The sequence below is a fragment of the Echinops telfairi genome, unplaced genomic scaffold (assembly GCF_000313985.2).
Source record: "Echinops telfairi isolate 266 unplaced genomic scaffold, ASM31398v2 ScPeMD7_7400;HRSCAF=8409, whole genome shotgun sequence".
Lineage (NCBI taxonomy): Eukaryota > Metazoa > Chordata > Mammalia > Afrosoricida > Tenrecidae > Echinops > Echinops telfairi.
The window spans coordinates 35981444-35991446 of record NW_022111300.1 but is presented as its reverse complement, the minus strand read 5'-3'; the positions used below and the strand labels follow the sequence as shown (position 1 = coordinate 35991446).

Genomic DNA, 10003 nt, shown 5'->3' with positions numbered 1-10003 from the left:
TCCTCCTCCTCCTCCTCTTCCTCCTCCTCCTCCTGTTCCCCTGGAGAGGCTGATGGGCTCAGCCCCCTGGCGTTTCAGTTAGGGGCTCGCTGGAACCCCCTCTGCCCCAGGGACTGACCCTTCCATCCATCCACTGGGGACACAGAAAACAGCAGCCTTGTGTTGTTTTAATTAGTTAATATGTGTGGGTTGATATAAAAAGATGTGTATCCTAAATAAATCAACATAAAAATAAAAGTGAGTTAGAGTACCATATAGAGCAGGGGTGTCAATCTCAATTAAAACGCGGACCATTTGGTGCAACAGGCAAGATTCACGTGGGCCTCATCACATTTACAAATTTTGTTAAATTTATATTTCGAAGTGAGGATTCAGGAATATGGATATGAGAATTAAAACACTATATAATTGATTTTATTTAAACATTTTATTTAATGTATTTATAAAACTAAAATAATTATTTTTTACCCGAAACTTGCCAGCGCTTTCCTCCTACTAGTTTTCACTTACCTCTTATGTTGCGACCGGAAAATATAACAAAGTAACTAATAAAAAACACAAAATGTTGGACAGCTGACAAAGGTGATGCACAATCGTAATGGCTTCCCTCTAAAACTGTTAACTAGCGCTGCTGCTAGGTATGATTCATGACAGCACAACCCAGAGTGCTCTTTCTAACCTTTTCGCTATTGGGATCTGTTTACATTACGTGACACCGAGAGTGGCAGACAGATCGCTTCCAAACGTCGCCGGAACTGCGGCAGCGCGTTTACACACGTCCACAAGCCCCCAGCAGAGGCACTGGGCCACGTGTCTACTTGTCTTCAGCAGTGAACGGGAGAACGAGGAAATTGTGTGTACAGTATTGCCTCCATCTCCCCTAAGCGCTATTTTCTTCATAACAATTTTTTCTGTTTTCATTTTATTTCAGAGCATCATGGGCCACAAAAAATTACCTCGGGGGTTGCATGCGGCCCACAGGCCGCCGGTTTGACACCCCTGCCTGATAGAGAGCATGTAGGTACATGGATGCTTTAAAGTATGCATTGAATTTTTTTCTGAAATGGTGCACAAGAAACCATTCATTCATCAGTGGTTAACAGTTGGACTGAAGGGTCCCAGCATTTTAAAAAGGAGAACTTACACTTTTTACCTGATGTTCTTTTTGCACCTGTCTTTTCCTCTCAGTTCTCCTTCCCTCCCACTCTTCCTTCTTTATTATTTTGCCTTGATTTTAGACTTTACACAAGTTTTCAAAAGAATTTCTATGTATCTTTCACCCAGCTGTTCCCTTTTGTTAGTATCTTACATAACCAGAGAACATTTGTAAAAACTAACAAATTAACCTTGGTACAGTGTTTTTAGCTAAAGTGCTTCTCTCCTTTGGATGGTACCACCAATGGTGAGACTTTGCTGGGGTCTCAGAGCAGGTCCCACGCTGCCTTGTTGTCACAGCTGCCTTGTCTTCCAGGACCTTGGTATTTGGTAGCTTTTCCTCCACGGTGATTGTCTGGTGTTCTAGCTGTTCGTTTGAGTCAGGCATTATTGGGAAGGATGTTGCTGAGGCTCTATGTCCTCAGGGAATACAAGGTGTTAGTAATGTCATCACTGGTGATGTTTCCTCGGAGCACTTTCACCAAGGTCAGTCTGCCAAGATGCTCGACTGTAAACTCGCTAATTTTCCCTTAGTGATGAACACACAGTGAGGGATGGGGGCGTTCTATGCACGGTCTTATTTCTGCTTCAACATTTCCCCACAGATTTTGACGTCCGTTGGTGGGTCTTGTCTGCAGCTGTCGTCCTGGTGGCATTCTGATAGTGATTTTGGTCCTTCGTTCCTTCCACTGGTTCGTGCTTCTTCCCAGTGTGTCTGTTTGTGCCATCATTCACTGATGTCTGTGTCGACTCGTGGGCACATAGTTCATTCTTGGGGTTACACCAATGCTGTGATTCATCATAGTGCTCAAGTTGCCCCAACTCTGGCCCTTCCTTCCAGTATGTCTCTGTCTTTCTCTTTGTTTTTGGAGCCATCAGATATGCGCCCTAAAATACCAGCTATCCCCTTAAATCAACCAGCTCTCCAAAGGAGGCTCTTGCAGGGGGGATTAATAATTTTATTATTATTGTTACTTGCTTAACAAACGTTAGTGTTAAAAAAAACCATCAGTTAAATCTTGTAACTGGTTTTATTTTTCACTTATGGTCCCAAGCCCCTCACTGATTGGGTTCCCAGAAGTCTCTTCTTCAGTACAGGTGACTCTGTTTGTGTGTTTTAATGTGGGAGATAAACTCGAATGTCACTCCAAACTCGAAATCCATTCTTGTGCCTCCTTTGTTAGCCGTTCAGCCCAGAATCTAGATCTGAGGGGTAAGGAGTCGGGGGTGGGGGTGGGTGGGGGTTTAAGGCTGTGAGCCTTTACTCGCATTTTAAACAGTTATTTTTGTTATATTGGCTTTAAAAAGCGTATTCCTTGTAGTTACGCAGCCCATCTGCACACTTGACATCAGGCATAACATCCATAACTGGGTATTGAACGATGACTGGTCCTTTTCATCCCCCTGTCCTTCCTCCCACCCTCTCTAGTTTCCTGCCCCTTCCCTCTGACCCCACTCCTTCCCCGTGGCCTCTTCAGCCCTATCTTCTGGTGTGAAACCACTTCTCTCTCTCTGTTTCTCCTTTCATAATCCTGGTGTCTGACTGCGAAGCACTGCGCTCTGCCAGGCCGTGCAGTATTCCTGGACGCTCTTCCCTGAAGCACGCATGCTCTCCCATTGGATCAACGCACCAGCGCTGATCCATTCCTCTGCAGGCGGGGCTTTAGGTTGTTGCCAGGCTTTCACTACGATGGAAACGGCGGTAATAAACAGGTGTGCGTATGTCCGTCTGGCTGTCTTGTTCTGTATTTCTTTAGGCTATATACCCAGCTACAGGGATTGCAGGATCATAAGGTACTTGTATTTGTGTCTGCTAAAGGAAGTGCCACACTGATTCCCATAGTGGTGGCACAAACAACCCCACAGTCCCACCAGCGGCGGGTGAGTGTTCCAATCGCTCCACGTCCTCGCCAGCACTGAATCTTTTCTGAGTTTTGCCAAGAGTGTCGGTGTGAGGTGGTACCTCATCGTTGTTTTAATTGGCATTTCTCTTAATTGGTAATGAACTTGAACATGCCTTCATACGGTTGCTGGCCACCTGGGGGTCAGCTTTGGTAACGTTTCTGTATGCATCTTGTCCCCGTACAGTTGACCTTAAAATGGAAAGAAAGCCTCTAGCAAGTGCCCCTCCTGCGCCTCCACCCCCTCCATTACAACCAGGACCGACTTTAGCAGAGCAAGACTGATTGTCTTGGTTGTTTTGTAGCATGTCTCTAGATAGCCTTCAGAATTCAGAGTTCCAAAAATATTCGGAGAGATGCAGCATTTCTCAAGATAAATGTTTCCAATGACTATATGCAGTTGGAGGGTTTGCCTGTTTGTTTGTTTGTTTGTTTGCTTGTTTGTTTGAAAGCACCCGTCAGTTGAGGGGAAGAACTTTCTTTACTCCCTCAGAGGAAGTTTGTCTTTTGTCCCTTTTTACCGAGAATGCTGTTTCAGAACTGTCATTAAAAATACTTAATGATATTTATGATTCTCCTGTGGTCTAGAAAAGGAGGGCCGATGTGCTTGCGTTGCGATCTGGCAACGATTAATTAACTTTGAGTCCAGTATAAAGAATCCAAAGGGAGGGGGCGGTGGGAGGCATGCATGTTACTACATTCAGTAGCAACATGTGATAGATTTATTAAAATCATTGATCACAGGCTCTTATTTTTTTTTCCCTTCTTGCACGAGTGGAAAAAAGAATTTACCTCTGAAGCACTGACTCACAAACTCCCTTTACCGTGGTGTCTCCGTATCTCCCTTTATTGGTGTAGGAAATCCGCCCGCTTGTGTTCGCCCTCTCTCCCTTTCTGCCTGAGCTTGCAGTTCCTAATAGGGAGAAAAGAAGTCTACTATTTGGAATTTTCTTTGATTTATCCTTGATTTACATGGCAAATAGAAAGCAGCTGTCTGTTTTAAGCATCTAATTCTTAAAACCGTAGTCCCCTCCAGCGACATCTGGAAACAATGTAGCTTGTAAAACAAAGCTCAGAAGAAAAGGCAATGTTTGTTTTATGTGGGATGAAGGATTTCAGCCAGGCTCCTTTAATTCGGCCATTATGAGGGTTATTAAAAAGCAGTATCACAAAAGAGGTTTAAATGAAAGGAATTATTTTTTTTGAGTTGGTATCTTATTATTATAGTTGATTATAATCAAAGCTGCAAATGTTTTATAAATGGCACTTTATTTTCATTTCTCCAAATAGGACCCCCAAAAGACCAGTAATCTCACTCACTGTGTGAGTGGAAATGCAGCTCTTTCCTTAGCTGATTGAATTTCTGAAAACAAATTGTATTTTAGAATTCCACTCAGCCTGTTTTTCTGGGAAATTTCATGGTTTCTGAAAAAATCATGGAAGGGGCCCTTCCATGAAAATTCATGGAAGGGGAAATCCTTACAGGAATATCCTCGTCATCTAGATGCAGAGGGTAGCCAGGAGCAACCCGGAGCGCAAGTCGACCGAGGGGCCGATTGGAGGAGGACAGTAACTGGAGATGAAGTTAAATCCCAGATGGCTTCTTAATGTATTCATATTTGAGCTGCGTTTCTGCGGAGGGGATTGGACAGTGCAGTCCTGGGAAGTGGTGCAGCTTGGGCGGAGGTGGTGGTGCAGGTGCCGTGGACTTGGTTCTGACTCCTAGCACCTCCATCCACAGCAGAACCCATGTTGGAGCCACTGTGTCAGTCCACCTCACCAGGGGTCTTCCTCTCAGCCAAGGAAGATGTCCCTCCTCCAGGGACTAGTCTCCCTGGCAACATGTCCAAAATGCGGGAGACACCCTTTCACTCTCAGGAGGCAGAACGACAAAGCACTGTGTGCTCTGTCGGCTACCTGAAGCTTCCATAGTTAAAGGATATTACTTGTCCTGATTTATTTGTTAATACAACAAAGCACTTATTTCTTTTTTTTTTTTAATCATTTTATTGGGGGCTCATACAGCTATTATCACAATCCACACATACATCCGTTGTGTCAAGCACATTTGTACATTTGTTGCCTTCATCATTCTCAAGACATTTGCTTTCTACTTAATCCTTTGGTATTAGCTCCTCAATTTTCCCCTCCCACCCTGCTCCTCCCTCTCACGAACCCTTGATAATTTATAAATTGTTATTATTTTGTCATATTTTACACTGTCCGATGTCTCCCTTCACCCAGTTTTCTGTTGTCCGTCCCCCAGGGAGGGGGTTATATGTAGATCATTGTGATCGATTCCCCCTTTCTACCCCACCTTTCCTCTACCTTCCCGGTATCGCCACTCTCAGCACTGGTCCTGAAGGGGTCATCTGCCCTGGATTCCCTCTGTTTCCAGTTCCTACCTGTACCAGTGTACATCCTCTGGTCTAGCCAGATTTGTAAGGTAGAATTGGGATCATGATAGGGGGAGGTGGGGAGCATTACAGAACTAGAGGAAAGTTGTATGTTTCATTGTTGGTACACTGCACCCTGACTGGCTTGTCTCCTCCCGGTGACTTCTCTACAGATGGGCTTTGGGTCTCCACTTCACACTCCCCCTCATTCTCAATGATAGGATTTTTTTGTTCTTTGATGCCTGATACCTCATCCCTTCGACACCTTGTGATCACACAGGCTGATGTGCTTCTTCCATGTGAGCTTTGTTGCTTCTCAGCTCAATGGCAAAACAGTGATTTCTGGATAGCTTATTCTGGATAGCTAAGCTAGAGGTTTAGTCCTTAACTGTACTTGGTACCACAGAATTAAAGTTTCCTTGTGTGTTTGTTGAGTGATCAATAGTGCTGGCACACTTCCTTACTTTATTTTCACGTAAGTGAGTCTTTCACCTGGAACCCCGTGTGATCCCAAATATGTGTTTAACTGAGGTCATGAAGAAGGTGTTACCATACGGTACTCTGAAACGAGTCTGTCCCTGGTTTCTTTTACAATTAGCTGATCAGTATAGTGATTGAATTAATGACTCATCTTCTTTGGGGTCATGTGTGAAGTTTAAACCGCACGGTGCCTTCTGTCATTGCCCTGTTAATCCTCTCACACAGCTGGTTCACACTAGTCAGTGGATTTAGATTATTACAGGAGTAACTTTGTTTCCTTACTATGTTGTGCTTTAAAACCTGTACCCTCCCTGGGTGGTACAAACAGTGAACACACTGCTGCTCACTGAAAGGCTGGGGGTTCCAGTCCACCCACAGAGCCTCTCAAGAAAAGCCTGCTGGTATACGTAGACACACACACACACACACACACACAGCCTTTGAAATCCCTATGGAATACAGTTCTCTCTGACACAGGATCTCCATCAGTCTGAATCAAATGGGGAGCAATTGATTAAACCCATACTAGCTTGTCAGACAGTCCAAATCTGAATGTGTCCCATGCTCATTGTACATCCTTCCTATATAGTTTCTAGACTTCTCCAGGCCGGCAAATTGCCGTATGGAAGGTGTAGCACATACACAGACACGTTCTGCACTTCGGATTCCTTATGCCTTCACTCACAGCAATGTGATGGACGCCTAGTACGGTCCAGGCAATCTTCTGCTGTACGAAGACGGCAGTGAAAGGCGAAGTCTTCCCGATAGAGTTTCTGTTGCAATGAAGGGAGATCTGTAGTGATGAGATGGGTGCCCGAATACATGAACAAGTGGGTGAGATGTTAGAAACTACTAACAAGTCTCATGGGAACATGAAGCAGTTAGAGGGGTGGTGAGTGCTGTTGATGGGGAAGGTGGCATGTGAATGGTGGTCAGTGGACTGTGTGCCTCAAGGATGGACAGGGGGTGAGCCCTCCCGATATCTAGGAGAGTGTGTGCTAATCAGGTGAGCAGGGATGTAACGGCCGAGGCCAGACCCTCAGGGAGCTCCCGCAGGGCACTCTGTGACCAGGGAAGAGATGATCTGGTTCATATTTACAACGATCTTGAACAGATGCTAATTGAGCAGTGACCCAGAAAAGTTTTGCATAAAGCAGTAGCCTACAAATTAGAAGACCTGAGTTCAGTTTTTTAACTACCTTTAGTTTGCTGTACACTTTAGCAACTTATTTTACCATTATTTCCTTTGATTTCTTTATATATAAAATGTACTGTCAAGTCATTTCGGATTGGTTTAGTGTTCCTCAGCTTTATCATTTTCTTATCTCACCATTTTCATGACTATGTTCTAGGCAATATAGAGAGAGGGATTTGCCTAGGATTGTTACGGTGCACAAGGAGCAGAAACCCCGCTCGTGTTGCATGTCATGTGAACGATGGTTTCTGCGACCCATCCATTGTGAATGGTTGTGCTCTAGAGTTAAACAGCAGTAGTCGGCCTGGATGCGTGAAGCTGCTCCTTGGCAGATAGAAAATTAGACCGACTTTGTCTTTAGGAATTGGAGGCAGCAGTTTGTAGGTAGCACAAAGATTAACGTATTAGAGGTAAAATAAGTATCAGCTTACAGTTTTGCAGAATGCTATAAATAAAAGGCTCCCTTTAGAAGGTATCATACAAGGTTTGGGGGGGGGCGGTTAATCATTTTATCGGGGGCAGGGTGTCGTACAAATCTTATGACAGTCCATTATTCAGTTGTACATATGTTGCCGTCAACATTTCCAAAACATTTTCTTTCTGCGTGAGCCCTTGGTATCGGCTCCTCTTCCCCACCCTCCCCTCCCACCCTCGTGAATCCTCAATGCAGTATATATTATTGTTGTTATTTCGTGTCTTACACTGTCTGTTGTCTCCCTTCATCAGCCGCATTTCTGTTATTCGTCCCCCTGGGGGGAGCTATATATCCGACCTTGTAATGGGTTCTCCCTTTCTCCCCCTCCCCACCATCCCCCTACCTTCATTATAGCTCTACTCCCACTACCATTCCTTGGGGTTTTATCTGTCCTGAATTCCATGTGTCTAGAGCTCTTATCTGTACCAATGTGTGTAGTCCAGTCTAGCCAGATTTGTTAAGGTAGAACTGGGTCATGGTGGTGGGGTGGGGTGGGGTGGGGGGTGGGGGACAGCATTCAGGAACTAGAGGAATCGTGTGTTTCTTTGGTGCTATACTGCACCCTGGTTGAATTGTCCCTTCCTTGTAAGCCAACCCTTCTGTGGAGGGATATCTAATTATCTACAGATGGGCTTTGGGTCTCCACTTCAGCCCCCACTTGTTCACATCAACATAATTGTTTGTTTTGGATCTTTTGATACTTGATTCTATCAACACCTCATGATCACACAGACTGGTGTGCTTCTTCCATGTGGGCTCTTTTGCTTCCGTGCTAGAAAGCTGCTTGCTGGCGATCAGGGTGCGGTGCGGCCCTGGTCGCGTGTCTTGAGCACTCTCTGGGCCTCCGCTTCCCTACACGTAGATGGGGAGGGAGGACCAGATGACCTGTGGCGCTTTGGCAGCCCGCACGCCCTAGGTGTACTTAAGGTGCACCGGTGGGGAAGTCGGTGCCACATCTGCGCTGGCCCCCAGGATCGGCCCCCTGGGTTTGACTCCAAAGAAGGTTGGTAATGGCATTGCCAAGGCAACCAGTGATGGGAAGGGCTTACGGATTACTGTGAAATGGACCACTCAGAACAGACAAGCCCAGATTGAAGCGGTGCCTTCTGCCTCTGCCCTCACCATCCAAGCCCTCAAGGAACCACCCAGGGATAGAAAGAAGCAGAAAAACATTAAACACAATGGGAACGTCACCTTCTATAAGATCGTCGGCATTGCGTGCCAGATGCGGCACCGATCTGTGGCCAGAGAACTGCCTGGAACTATTAAAGAGACCCTGGGGACTGCCCGGTCTGTGGCTGCAGTGTTGATAGGCGCCACCCTCATAATATCACAGATGACATCAGCAGTGGTGCAGCGGAGTGCCCAGCAAGTTAAGAACTACAAAAGAAAACAAGAAAGACTCATTTAATAACAACAACAACAACAAAAAGAAAGCTGCTTGTTTAACTTCAAGCCTTTAAGACCCCAGAGGCTTTATCTTTTGATAGCCGGGCACCGTCCACTTTCTTCACCCCATTTGCTTATGCACCCATTTTGTCTTCAGTGATCATGTCAGGAAGGTGAGTATCAAAGAGTGCCGGGTTATCAGAACAAAGTGTTCTTGTGTTTAGGGAGGCCTTGAGTAGAGGCCCAGAGTCCGTCTGCTGTCATAATACTATACCATATCTACCTTGGTCTCTGTCCCATTCATTATCAGTACTGTATTTACGTAGATACATGCCTATAGCTATACCTCTGTAAATGGCTTTTGCCTCCCACTTCTTCCTCTATTTCCATTCACCTACCTCTTGTCCCACTATCAGGCTCACCCTCCACTCGGCTCTCAGTAATTCCTCTTGGATACAGTGCATGTGATTAAACCATACCACATCTCCTTGCCATAATTGTTAGATCTCTTGTTGTTCCCTCATCCCTGAGTTTGTTGGCTCCCTGATCCCTTTTCCTGTCCTGTCCTCTCCCATGGCCCCCTAGGACCAAGTCCTGTTGTTTTCTCCCCGCGATTGTTTGTCCTGCCTATCTAGCTAAACATAGGGCAAAAAAAAAGAAAACATAAATAATCCAAGGTCTGACTGCTGACCCTTATGAGTGTTTTCTAGTCAGATCTGCTGGGGTGCCAAGCCCTGTGCCCTGAGTCAAAGTCTATTTTCAGGGTTCCTCGGGACTCGGTTACTTTGCTTCTCCTGAGTGCAGCAGGGTAGCAGACAAGTCTTGAGTGGTTTCCTTCAAAGTTGGTGGGAGGGTGATGGGCCCGTCACTGAGGATCAGTTTGTGGAGCGGTTGGGAGTACAGTGAACCCTCGTTTATCGCAGTTAATCGGTTCCAGACCCTACCATGATAAATGAAATTCCGCGAAGTAGGATTCCTTATTTGTAAATCAAATATTTTCGTAGTTAGAGCA

General features: G+C 45.4%; 1 protein-coding gene and 1 pseudogene across 2 annotated transcripts in view; both read left to right on the top strand.

The window, feature by feature from the left end:
- Nucleotides 1–10003, top strand: part of DYM (dymeclin) — a 315716-nt gene that overhangs the window by 217809 nt on the left and 87904 nt on the right. The gene's annotated exons all lie outside the window — the stretch shown is intronic.
- Nucleotides 6755–8979, top strand: LOC105978628 (annotated as a pseudogene).